Below are 12,941 nucleotides of genomic sequence, written 5' to 3'. Positions count from 1 at the left end.
GGCACCCGCCACGGTGGTCCATTGGTTACGGTGCTCGACTGCTGAACGGAAGGTCGTGGGAAGGAATGCCGGCCGCTGAGGCCTCATTTTTGATGGAGGCGAAAGTGTTTGAGGCCCGTGCACGTAAATTTACGTGCACGCTGTTGTCATCTTCATTTTTAGTGGACCAGTTGAGAGTAGTCTCATTTGCCTAATTTCTGTGGCGCATACCCATTTATTTTTCGAGAGGCTAATGATTCCCAAGTGCAAGCTGTGCGATGGTGCGCACATGACAGCAGCCAAAGTGTGCAGACACCGGTACCAGATCCCGTACGTGGTAAGGAGAAGAAGATGGGAAAGGACGGCAGAAGCCTCCAGAAACCGAGACTCGACCCCACCATCTGGCAGCGGTGACAGCAAGCAGACTCAGCAGCTTTCGACACAAGGGCACAGAGGACGCTCCAGGTGCAGACGGCGTTCCCGGTCGACAGGGCGCTCTCGGTCGACAGGGCGCTCCCGGTCCACAGGGCGCTCCAGTTCCTCGTCCACGGCCAGGGGGCGTTCCAGCTACCAATGTCACCGAGGCGGAGGAGGACTGCAAGTCAAGTTCCAGCCGACTTGGGCTGATCGTGTCCGTGGAGACGTCACCGGAAAACAGGTAACGCAGGGTTTGCCGCCAGAGCATGAAAACGACAGGCTTGCGCAATTAGAACGCGAAAACGAGATGATGAGGAATACGATAGCAAAACTCATGGCAGAAATGGCCGAGATTAGGAGAGGCAAGGGAGAGCTCTCTAGCTTGGCAGACAAGCAAATAGCTGAGTCGGTACCGACGGAGATACCCGTGGTGGCCGCCTGTGACGCGGAGAGGCCCGCCAAAAAGAGGGCCATTGGTGGAGAGCAGGAGACAATGGCGAGCAGAGCAAAGTCAGAGATTCGCGAGATGCTCTCTTCTCTGAGCGAGAGCGTGAAGCAGATGAATGAAACGGTCTCCCACCTCCAGTGCAGCATGCTAACCATGAAGAGAGGTACCATCAGCGCTTTTGCAAAATAGAATCGTTTCTAGAAAATGTGGCAATGGGCCCGCGGCCGCTCCAGGCAATGGCCTCAGCCGGTGAGAACGTGAGGGCTTTCGAGATGGTCAGTGAACCAATTCAGCAACAGCCACAGGATGGCCAAGCAAACTAATTGTTTTAGAATATGGCAATGGAACTGCAGGGGGTTTCTCCACAAGAGGTCCCCCTTGCAGCAATTTATTCGCACACAAGAGGAGAAACCACACGTGGTACTCCTGCAAGAAACACTAACCGAAAGTGTAGGTCTACCTGGCTACCGATCTGTTGCAAAGCACGATGAAGGAAGAGGCGTCGGTGTCTTGATAAGCAAGAGGCTGACACATATCACCCACGACCTGCAAGTGGCTTCAAGTAAAATCGAATACATAATGATAGAAATCATTCCTGCACCCGTGAGTAGGGGGAGCATCTTCATCTTGAATGTCTACAGCAGCCCAAAAGGACTTGAGGCAGCGCTTTAAGACCCTCGTCTCCAGGGCATCACAGCTCGCCAGAGACTCCCCGCTGGTCATTGCTGGCGACTTTAATGCTCCCTATCACACCTGGGGGCTATCCATATGATACACACAAGGGGGAGATCTCTGGAGAGAGGCGCTCAACCGGGACCTGATGCTTCTCACCGACCCGTCATCCCCACTAGATGTGGTACGTCGGCTAGCAGGGACACTACTCCTGACTTGACCTTCGTCAGAGGAGCGGCGGCAGCTAAGTGGGTCAACCTCAACATAAACCTGGGTAGTGACCACTACATCCTGGCCACGACCTTGCAGGTAGAGCAGAGAAAACTGCGCAAGTTTTATGGTCACCGATTGGGACAAATTTCGCAAGATTAGGGAGGATTATGTGGAAGACGAGGAGAAGCCCGATCTCGAACGCTGGACCGACCAGATTGCACGAGATGTCAAGGCTGCCACCAAGGAAGTTAGCACGGACCTCCCGGTCGAGAAGATGGATAGCAGACTAGCACATCTGATCGAGGCCAAGAGGTCCCTCCTGTCCAGATGGAAGGGGGCAGCGTCTCAACAGAAGGCTTCGCAAGAAGATTGCCGAAGTCAACAAAACAATAGAGGAGCATTGCAAGGTCCTTTCCAGGCAGCAGTGGGACGATGTCTGTAATTCCATCGATGGTCAAATGCGCCGTGCCGGGCCCTGGAACCTCCTCAAGGCACTTGCTAGATGAGACAAATACCAAGTCGAATCAACGAAGCACGCTGGGACGCATTTTGCACGCAGCCAGACAGGAATCCACGGACGATGAAGTTATACAGACGCTTGTGAGCAAGTACCTACAGGTGGATTCCAGCCCGATGGATGATCGTCCCCTCAAGGATTATGAGGGCGTTGAGAACCCAGAGTTGGACGCAGAGTTTGGAGTTGAAGAAGTCAGGCAAGCCCTACACGACCTAAATGGCAAATCGGCACCCGGTCCAGACAAGATCACTAACAAGGCCCTAAGGAACCTGGATGACAAATCAATAGAGCACCTCACTGAGTTCATCAACATGTCATGGAGCAACGGAAATGTTCCAGCACTATGGAAGAAGGCCACCGTCATCCTTATTCCCAAGCCTGGAAAGCCACCCAGTCTCGACAATCTTAGGCCCATCTCGCTCACTTCGTGTGTGGGCAAGGTAGCCGAGCACGCAATCCTGAACAGGCTCTCCCGATACTTGGAAGACAATGACGTCTATCCCCACCACATGATAGGCTTCAGACCTGGGCTTTCTACTCAAGATGCCATGAAGCTAATCAAGAATCAGATCATTGATCGCAACACGAGGGACACGAGAGCCATTCTTGGCCTTGACTTGGAGAAGGCTTTCGACAACATCCTACACTCCTATGTTTTGGGAACGATCTCGAGCCTTGGTCTGGGCAAGAACTTTTATGACTACACGAGATCCTTTTTGGCGGGCAGAGAAGCCACCCTCAAAGTGGGAGACCTCGTTTCAGACTCCGTTAAACTTGGTTCTAAAGGTACGCCACAGGGGTCGGTCATATCCCCGACCCTCTTTAACCTCGCCATGATTGGTCTGTCCAAAAAACTCTCGGAGGTCGACGGCATTAATCATACTATATATGCAGACGACGTCACCATATGGTGCACCGGGGGCAGCGATGGCCATTTGGAAACTGCGCTTCAAGATGCCATCGAGGTCACAGAAAGCTACCTCAGACCTACTGGACTCCGATGCTCACCGCGGAAATCAGAGCTGCTACTTTACAGCCCCAAGCGCAGGGGCCCCAAACCGAAAGGTTGGAGGCCTGTAGAGGACATCGACATCACTCTAAGGACAAGTGAGGGTGGTATCATTCCCAGGGTGGACACCCTCCGCGTTCTGGGTATGATGATTGAGTCAAACGGTTCAAATAACCAGACTGTACTGAAGCTTACAAGGAAAACAGACAACGCCCTGAGGGTGATAAGAAGGGTTGCTAACCGGCAGCAAGGACTATGCGAGGACAACCTCATCAGGTTGGTGCATGCTTTCGTGATGTGTCACGTCACCTACGTAGCGGCAATGCACAACTGGCAGAGGTCGGAGCGGGACAAATTGAACACGTTGATAAGAAAAGCGGTGAAGAGAGCCCTCGGGCTTCCCATGTATACGTGCTCGGAGAGGCTGCTTCACCTCGGCGTGCACAACACGCTGGAAGAGATAGCTGAGTCACAAGAGAGGGCGCAGTTCACGAGACTCTACCACCAGTGCCGGGAGAAACATCCTGAAAGAGCTTGGAGTTCACCCGACAGAAATCGATACCCACTACTGCAGCGTTCCTCGAGAACAAAGAGAGCGTATTACCGTGGCACCCATACCTCGGAATGTTCACCCTGAATACAATGTAGGCAGACGACGGGCTAGGGCTAAAGCCCTCCTGGAGAGTGCCCATGCACATGCCCGGAGTTGCTGTTTCGTTGACGCTGCACGGTACCCAAACGGAAAAGCATTCGTTGCAGTCACTGTTGATCAAGATGGCATTATTACAAACTCCTCGTCGGTCCGGACCACAACGGCTGAGGTTGCCGAACAGGTCGCAATAGCCTTGGCCCTGCTAGACGACGGGAGAACAACAATATACAGTGACTCGAGATCAGCAGTTCGAGCATTCGGTAGGGGCACCATCTCAGAATCAGCCTTGCGGATCCTGCGAAATAAGGAGGTACAACAACACACAATCGTCTGGTTCCCAGCTCACATGGGACAGATCAAGGGCGCTCCGTCCAACCTCAACGAGAAGGCCACAGAGCTGCGCGAGGAGTCGTCGACCGCGTAGCTACTGAACGGCATGACGATGAGGTTGTTGACAACAAAGATCCCCCAACGACGTACAATGAACTTTGCAAGAACTTTTATCTGAGGAGGCGAAAGTATCCGCCACCGCACAGTAAACTGAACAGGCCTCAGGCATTGACGCTCAGACTCCTGCAGGTCGGGGCATATCCCAGTCCCGCACTCTTGCACAAAAATTTACCCAGAAATTCAGGACGTCAAACACGTGCGCGCTTTGCTCAGACTTTGCCAGCTTAGATCATATGCTCTGGCGGTGCCCTGCGTTACGGGTTCAAAACGTTACATCGTCAAAGTGGGATGCTGCGCTACGCAGTACGGATTTCAGGACGCAGCTATGGGCAGTCCAACGGGCCCACGACGTGGCGGACAGGTTAGGCCTATCTGTCCCGACGTGGGAGCGGCCCGCTACGTGCTAGTTCACGCCCCGACGGACCGAAATAAAGTTTTTCCATACCATACCATACGTTAAACAGCTTCGCTCTTTAAGGAACATCACGTGCAGACTGTCACTGATCCCGTTAATGGGGACGGCAATCGCCGGGCGGATTCTAAGGGCTGGCGTCACGGCCCTCCCAAAAAGCACCACGAAAGCGCGGACAATTTAGAGTTGGTCCTTTGGTGCGCCAGCGAATGCCGGTTGTGGTCCAAAGACCGAGTCAGAGCCGAGAGTCGATAACACAAACGAAAACGAAATATATTCTCAGTTAAGGCAATACAAATAACACAAACACGTGCACACTCGGCTGGTACCAGTTACAACTTCACAATATAATTCAGATGGTGTTTACACAACGGGAGCTAAACAAACAGATCACACGCTACAAATGCAATCGCATGCATTACAACTATTCAATGACCGTTAAAGTCCTGAATAGATAATGGCGTATCCAGTCCACAATACTTGGACGGTAATCGAATGCTTCTCTTCAAGGAAACACTCACGCCAGCTCCAGCGTTGATCATCGTAGCTCAACAATCGTCGTGATTTGTCACGGCTCACACGGTGTCGTCATCGGATTCTTCCAGATCGACGCTCGACTGACCGCAGACCATCATAAACACGTCTTCTTTGGCTAACGGAGCCACACGTAGCATAACTTCACCATCACCGGGCCGACGACTCACTCCTTCACTGACTTCACTCACTGACCGTCCGACCCTCGTCGTTTGCACGCTTTTATCCCTTCTTCCCCGGTTTCTAGAAGCGTCGGGAGGTTTCTTCGGCGTGCAATACAGCTAAGACTAGAGAAAGGGCGAGAGCTTTCTCGTAGGTTCGAATCGCGGCGCAATCGCTCTCGGATGCGTCACCCTTTCCTTCTAGAAAGATCCGGGCTTTGCCGGGCGTTCGATCGTGTTGACTGCGTCTGGCTCGAGTGGGTGAGGAGAATGCGGCGCGCCGGCGTCTTTTGATGCTTGTTTTTTCGTCTTTTGCGCTTGTTGGGCGAGCGGTTCGCGCCGTTCTGTCTCGTAGCTGTTTGAAAGCGGCCGCGCGCGCGCTTTATAACACGCTAATTTCTGACACAGACACAAGCCAGTGAACGATCTGCTGTATCGCGCGAACATCGCCTGTTCAGGATGTTTCTGCCAACCTCGACGAATCGCGTGCGGCAGAAATGCTCGTTCGTTTCTGAAACGCGTACAAAGCCGCGCCTCAGGTACGTACATGCAGCTGTAGTGGAAATGATTTCGTTTGCTTACGACAGCCTACTGCGACCGCGTTTTCTGTTTCCAAGCGAAGCTAGTTATGACTCAGATTTTGGTGGCAGCGTCGTACGCGGAAAACCCGGTGCCGGCTAACACACAGAAATGCGGCTCTCGAAAAGTGTGCCGCGACATGCCTATCAGTATGGGCTGTTTTCTGATCATTTATGCACTCTCCATCGCGTTTTTGCGGGAGGTTCGCCGTTTCTGATATGCTAATGTGATCTTTTATCCAGGTCATGTTCGCTTCATGTTGCCACATTTGATTGTTGCCTGGATACGGACGCATGACTGACGTTGTTGCCTGTAGCAAGTGAAATGTTGCTCTGTGAAGTACGTGGATGGAAGCTCAATTCCCGACTTGGAGGACGGAGAAAGGAGGAAGCACTGCGCGATGAGAAAGAAAGGAAGAAAGAAAAGAAAAGAAAGAAAGACACGCGCCAAGCGTCTCTTGCCTTCATTTACCCGATAGGGTTAATGCTGCAGAATTTTCAAGCGAAGTTTGTATTGACTGACTTCGTAAGCTCGTTACGGTGGGGTTCAAAGAAACTTCCTCACCAACAAACCATCCTCACCCACAGCGGGTGAGCAACAAAGAAATAATAAATAGAATGAGACAAATTTTAATGCCGCAGCTAGGGTTCGAACCCCGGTTCCCCGGTTCGAAAGCGAGCGCCTACACCATTAGGCCACGCGCATATGGAAGGAAGGAAGGAAGGAAGGAAGGAACAAGAAGAGCAGAACGTCGCGCACGCATTCGTCAAGCTTCACTTGATCCCATTTTCCCGATAGGGCAAGGGTTACTGATCTTATCCTTATCTCAAAACTTCCATCTCACCTCCAATTTGGAATGACCCAGCATTTAGGTTGTATTATGTGGGCTAAGGCTCACAGAAAGAACGCAAGGTTAACGGGTCTTCAGCGCAATCTGCACATGAACCCTACTAGCCTTTTCTTTACGCTAACTGCTCTGAGTAAGCAACAGCTCACGGGCGCAAGCGGACAGCGTTTGTCGTGGTAATCCCATCATTGTAGCTGCGCCTGCCCCAACAATGTAGAACTTTACATAAGGTTTTGCGTTGCTTAAGGAAAATAGCTGCGTTGATTGCTATAGTTTACAGTACTTTTGCATTGGGACATCATGTCAGAAAAAAATATGCCCTGGTGGGCTCACTTGCGTACACAGCAAGCACGTTCATTGTGATTGTACGTTGGCAGCGAAATGTTTCGCACTGTAAACTGGCTTCGTTTCTTTCTGTTCGATTAATACATATATCACTTTATGGATAATTGGTCATATTGGCTTACAAGCTTCCATGCGTGTGTCCTGCAACCCATGGGCGCAATGGTTGGTTAAAGGGGACACGAAAACAAGAAATCGATACCGAAAATCAAGAAACTGCACAATACGAAAGTTCTTTCACGGGATAAGCTTTCTGTCAATTCAAAACATATCGAACACAATATAGCGAAGAGTAAAGGTAGAACTTTACAATAAAAACAAAAGTAATATATATTATGTTTTCCTTTATGATACGCAATCTAGAAAGGTTTATTTCGAGGACTACATGAAGGAGCGCAGTGAAAAAGACTGCGCATAGGCTCTGAAAAGTTGGCTGTGCGGCCGCAGAAATTTGTCGCCAGGTGTAGAACAAATCACAAAGAATTTTGCGGGTTTAGAGCAACACAGCACAAGGACCGAGTGACAACCGACGAAGACGGCCGCTGTCTTCGTCGTTTTTCACTCTTTGTCTGGTGTTGTGCACTGTATGCTGAAACGGAGTATATCAGCATCACCACGCTGTCGATATTCCATTTAAGTACTACATAGACTGCTAGGGGCCTGTAGTAAGCATGGAGGAAAAAATTGTGTCATGTTGTCGTGCTTAGTTAAGAAATAATTAGCACCCTTGCCATTACCCGTCTGATTCTGTCATTTTAGTTTACGTTCTTTGAAAGGTGGTTGTGGATATAGAGAGCAGTAAGCTGTATTAGTTATCGCCGCAGCGGAAGGGAACATTACTCAATGGAACCGAATTGATAGAAGCGACAAAAATGCTTGTATTCTGCTTCAGCACTAACTGTGGCGCAAGATTTTTGGGAAAATTATTTGTCGGATTATGCGTTGAATTTGAAATTCCTCTCGAGTATGACGAGCAACGAGGCTATTTTCTTTGTGAAACGAGGAACGTTCTTTGTGAAGATGAAGAAGCACGAGAGCCGGGGCAGGAAAGAAAAGGAGGATGAAGTTGAAAATAAAGCGGATTAAGATGGACGCCAGTTCCATACTGAAGCTTTAATGCTGTTCCGTTATTTTAAGTAGGAACACTACATTATTTTGGCGCAGCCGGCCATCGAAGCCATCATGTGGGTGACGTTCTTCATAGACGAGACCTCCGAGGAGAAGATCATCTTTTCGGAGTACCAAGTTCAAGACGAAGCAGCGGTAGACCTACCTCGTGAGCTCAGCTCGGAAGAACTCGTGAACCTGGTTGTGGAAAAGGCAGCCGTGGACACTACTGAACTACGACGGAAAGGTGCTGTGAAAGTGAACTTGCGTGTGGCGACCTTCAACGACCTAGTTCTTGAACCAGCGCGTCGAAAAGACTCAGGATCACGATCTTCGACGGAAGAGGTGAGCCTCGTTTTGAAAGCTCTTCAGCTGCAACAGGAACAGATGGTTCAACAAAACCAAATAATGACATCTCTTATAAGCTCTCTGAATGCTGAGAAACCGACGCCTAAATTCGTAGAACCTGATGCCTTCGACGGTGTGTCTTCAAGTCCACAAAGTTGGCTTGATTTCTACGAATATGCCGCTGGAAAAAACAAGTGGCTCTCTGATGAGGCTAAAATCACCAACATGCGCGTTTACTTGAGAGGTGTTGCGCGAAAGTGGTATGAAACATGCATTCTGGAAGACAGTGACGACTCTTGGAGCCAGTGGAGGAAAAAGTTTTTGACTGCATTCCGAAGCAATCCAGTAGAAAGATGGAACACAGCGCTTAATTTCAAGTCTGAGCAAAGCTGCCTTATCGAGTAATTTTTTGAGAAACGCCGTCTTTTAAAGCTGGCTGAGCCTTTGCTTCCATCTACGGCCGTAGTTGCCTTAATAATGCATGGATTGCACACTAACGTGTTGAAGCAAGTGCAAATACTGTCACCAAAACTCTAGATGACCTCCTCGCGTGTCTTCAGAACATACCATCAGCTTCGGAAACAAGCATAACCGCCGAGTCAAGCAGCTGTTTCAGTCGGAGTAAAGCGGACTGGTCAAGCCGCGCTCAGCGAGAACCGAGCCACCTCGCAAGTAGCACAGATAACTTGCCCTGGCGTGTTCCAAGAGGTCGAGTGAATAATATCGACACTGAAGCTCAGGAGTATTCGACAGAAAAAAACTAATAAACGAGGGTGATCAGTCCCACCCGATGACTCCAAAGGAGACTGTTTATTTAAGTTGCTCTAGCCTACTTCACATTCCCGTCAAAGTAGGAAACAAACATATGATGGCTCAGGTAGACAGCGGTGCTTCTGTGTCCATTATAAATGCCAAGCTGGTGGATGCAAGTCGCTTGCATAGTGGAAGAATCCTACGAGTACAAGGCTATGATGGAAAAGTAACGTTGCATGATCAGTGGGCCTTTGTAAACATCGAGTTCCAGGGTCAGGAAATAGAGAGCGAAGTGTTGGTGATAGAGGGGGTGACGTACGACTTTTTGCTATCAAGACCAGATATAAAGAAACTAAAGATCAACGTGTACTGGGACGATGTGGTTCTAGTCGAAGGAGTAGCAAGGAACGAGACAAATCAGGGTAGACAAGATAATCTACGAGTTGTCAAGTGCGCGGAGGATATCGCAACGACCTACCCTGAACTTGTATGCATAGGAAGCTATCCTCAAGCGATGAAGTCACACAAGGTTCCTTTCGAACTCGCTGACAAGACCGTCATCCGAAAAGCACCTTACAATATGTCAAGGGAGCGAAAGATGTGGCTCAAGAAAGAGTTGCAGGAGATGCTAGATGCTGATATCATACGACCTTCGGTATCACCCTTCGCTTCTCCCATAACGATCGCACCGAAAGAAGACGGAACTTTCAGATTATGCACCGACTACAGGGTTCTCAATCGTCAGACAGAACTCATACCATTTCCTATGCCGAAGATCGACACAATTATAGATGAGACCGGGGGTTGCCGACATTTTTCCCGCATCGATTTATGCAAAGGTTTCTGGCAGATCCCACTAACCGAAGAAACAAAAATGTACACCGCTTTTATCACGCCATTCGATCTCTACGAATACAACCGGCTTCCTTTCGGTTGGAAAAACTCGCCAGCGTGGTTCCAGAAGATCATGAACGACGTCCTAAAGCCATTCCTTGGTGTTTTTTGTAATGTGTACATAGACGACATTATAGTCTTCTCCAAAACAGAGGCTGAGCATCAGGACCATCTGTCTCAGGTGTTAAACGCCTTGAGCTTGGCACATCTCAAGGTTAATTTTAAGAAGAGTGCATTCTTTCAACAAAAAGTTGTGTTTCTTGGAAGAGTCTTCGATGGGAACACTAAAAGCACAAAACAAGAGTCCGTCGAGAAGATCTCCCAGTTGAAGAAACCATATGACGTCCATTCACTGCGTGTGTTTTCGGGATTGGCAGGACATTTCCGATCTTTCATAAAGGACTTTGCTGTCAAAACTAGATGCCTCACGCGCTTAACGCAGAAAGAAGTTCCCTTTGAATGGAGTGACGAATGTGAGAGAGTCTACCGTGACTTGGTGCACAGAATTTCTTCTGACCCAGTTCTGCGCATACCAGACTTCACTTTACCCTTTGAATTGAACACTGACGCCTCACATTATGGGACTGGTGCAGTATTGTATCAAAAATGTATTGAAGCATCTGGCCGAGAAAAGCGACACGTAGTAGGTTACTACAGTTACACTTTCAAGCCGTCTGAAACAAACTACACTACTACGGAAAAGGAAGCACTGGCTGTTCTGAAGGCCGTTGACTACTTCCGCACGTACCTGGAAGGTACGAAGTTCACTTTGTTCACCGATCACCAGGCACTCACTCATCTCTTGAATATGACCCAAACTAAAGGGCGTATCGCCAGATGGGTGAATTACTTGCAGCAATTTGACTTCACCATCTCGCACCGACCAGGACCGCTTTTAACCGATGCAGATGCTCTATCAAGATTGATGGTACAAAACAACACAGAACAAACTGAAGAAATCAATGAAGTGAAGCTGTGGGAAGGCTCAGAACAACTGGTTTTTACTGAAGGTCGGTATCAAGTCCCACCAACTCTTGTTTCCAAAGTGCTTTACTTGTACCACGATAGCCCAGAATCTGGAGGACACGACGGATTTTGGCGTACCTACAACAAGTTGGTCAAGAGGTTTACGTGGCCTCACATGAAGAAAGACGTCAGTCAGTACGTTCGTTCATGCCATGTGTGTCAAGTACACAAAGTCAAGTATAAACAGCCTACGGACACCATGATACTACCTTGCCACTCGAACGTGCCTTTTGAAGTAGTTCACCTGGATTTCGCCGAACTTAACAAGAAACGGGAAGGAGTCAGAAAAACGCAAGCTTTTCTGCTGGCCATAGATGAATGCACCAGGATGGTCGCGGCACGAGCAGGAAAAGAAGATGCAAATAGCGTCATAACCCTTCTCGAAAGAGACATGTTTAGAACTACGCGGACAATCGTATGCGATAACGGCCCCGCGTTCAAGAGTGAAAAGCTAGCAAGATGGGCTCGAGATCACAATGTATCGATCAAGTTCTGTGCGCCATACCATCCTGCGGCGAATGGGCTTGCAGAACGTGCCATACGGGACGTGAAACAGTACATCAAGATGTACGATAGTTTTCCTGGTGGATGGAAATGTTCTTTAGAAGCAGCCGTAAAACATCATAACCGATCCTACACAAGTGGCTTGGGGTGCAGTCCACAGTACGCTTCTACAGGAGAAACCCCTATTCTGCAGGCAGACCGTGAGTTGGGACTCTTGGAAAACCTCAAGATTGTCGAGGAGAGGCAACAAAAATCACAGGAGGAGAGGTACCGAAAACGAATGAAAAAGAATTTCGACAAGAGGCATAGAGCAGACATGCCAGACATTCAAGTCACCGACCTCGTACTAGTGAGAAAAGGAATAAGAGATTCCAGTGCCAAATTTTACGGGCCTTACTCTGTGACCAAGACAGCCACCCAGAACGGAATTTTGAAGACTGTCTGGTACACTGGTGAACGTGGATCAGTTGAATGTGCTTCAATTGGGAATGTCTTCAAGTATTACCCCAGGAGGGGTAATTAAAAGAAAGCGGGAAGGGTGAAGCGGTATGAGCCTTTGGACAGAAGATGAAGAAGCACGAGAGCCGGGGCAGGAAAGAAAAGGAGGATGAAGTTGAAAATAAAGCGGATTAAGATGGACGCCAGTTCCATACTGAAGCTTTAATGCTGTTCCGTTATTTTAAGTAGGAACACTACAAAGCTGTATTAGTTATCGCCGCAGCGGAAGGGAACATTGCTCAATGGAACCGAATTGATAGAAGCGACAAAATGCTTGTATTCTGCTTCAGCACTAACTGTGGCGCAAGATTTTTGGGAAAATTATCTGTCGGATTATGCGTTGAATTTGAAATTCCTCTCGAGTATGACGAGCAACGAGGCTATTTTCTTTGTGAAACGAGGAACGTTATTTAAAATTATGATTGTAACGGGTGGTGCCGCTACAATTCCGAGACAACCGCTACAAACGCTGTCCGTTTGCGCCCGTGGCGCAGGGCTATTGCTAACTGCCTACAGAGACGGCAGGTGTGTTGCAGTCGAAGAATAGCGACAATTGCACTGCAGAATCGCTAGGCCTGT

This window comes from Rhipicephalus sanguineus, chromosome 9 (genome assembly GCF_013339695.2).
Source record: "Rhipicephalus sanguineus isolate Rsan-2018 chromosome 9, BIME_Rsan_1.4, whole genome shotgun sequence".
NCBI lineage: Eukaryota > Metazoa > Arthropoda > Arachnida > Ixodida > Ixodidae > Rhipicephalus > Rhipicephalus sanguineus.
This window is presented reverse-complemented; position numbering follows the sequence as displayed.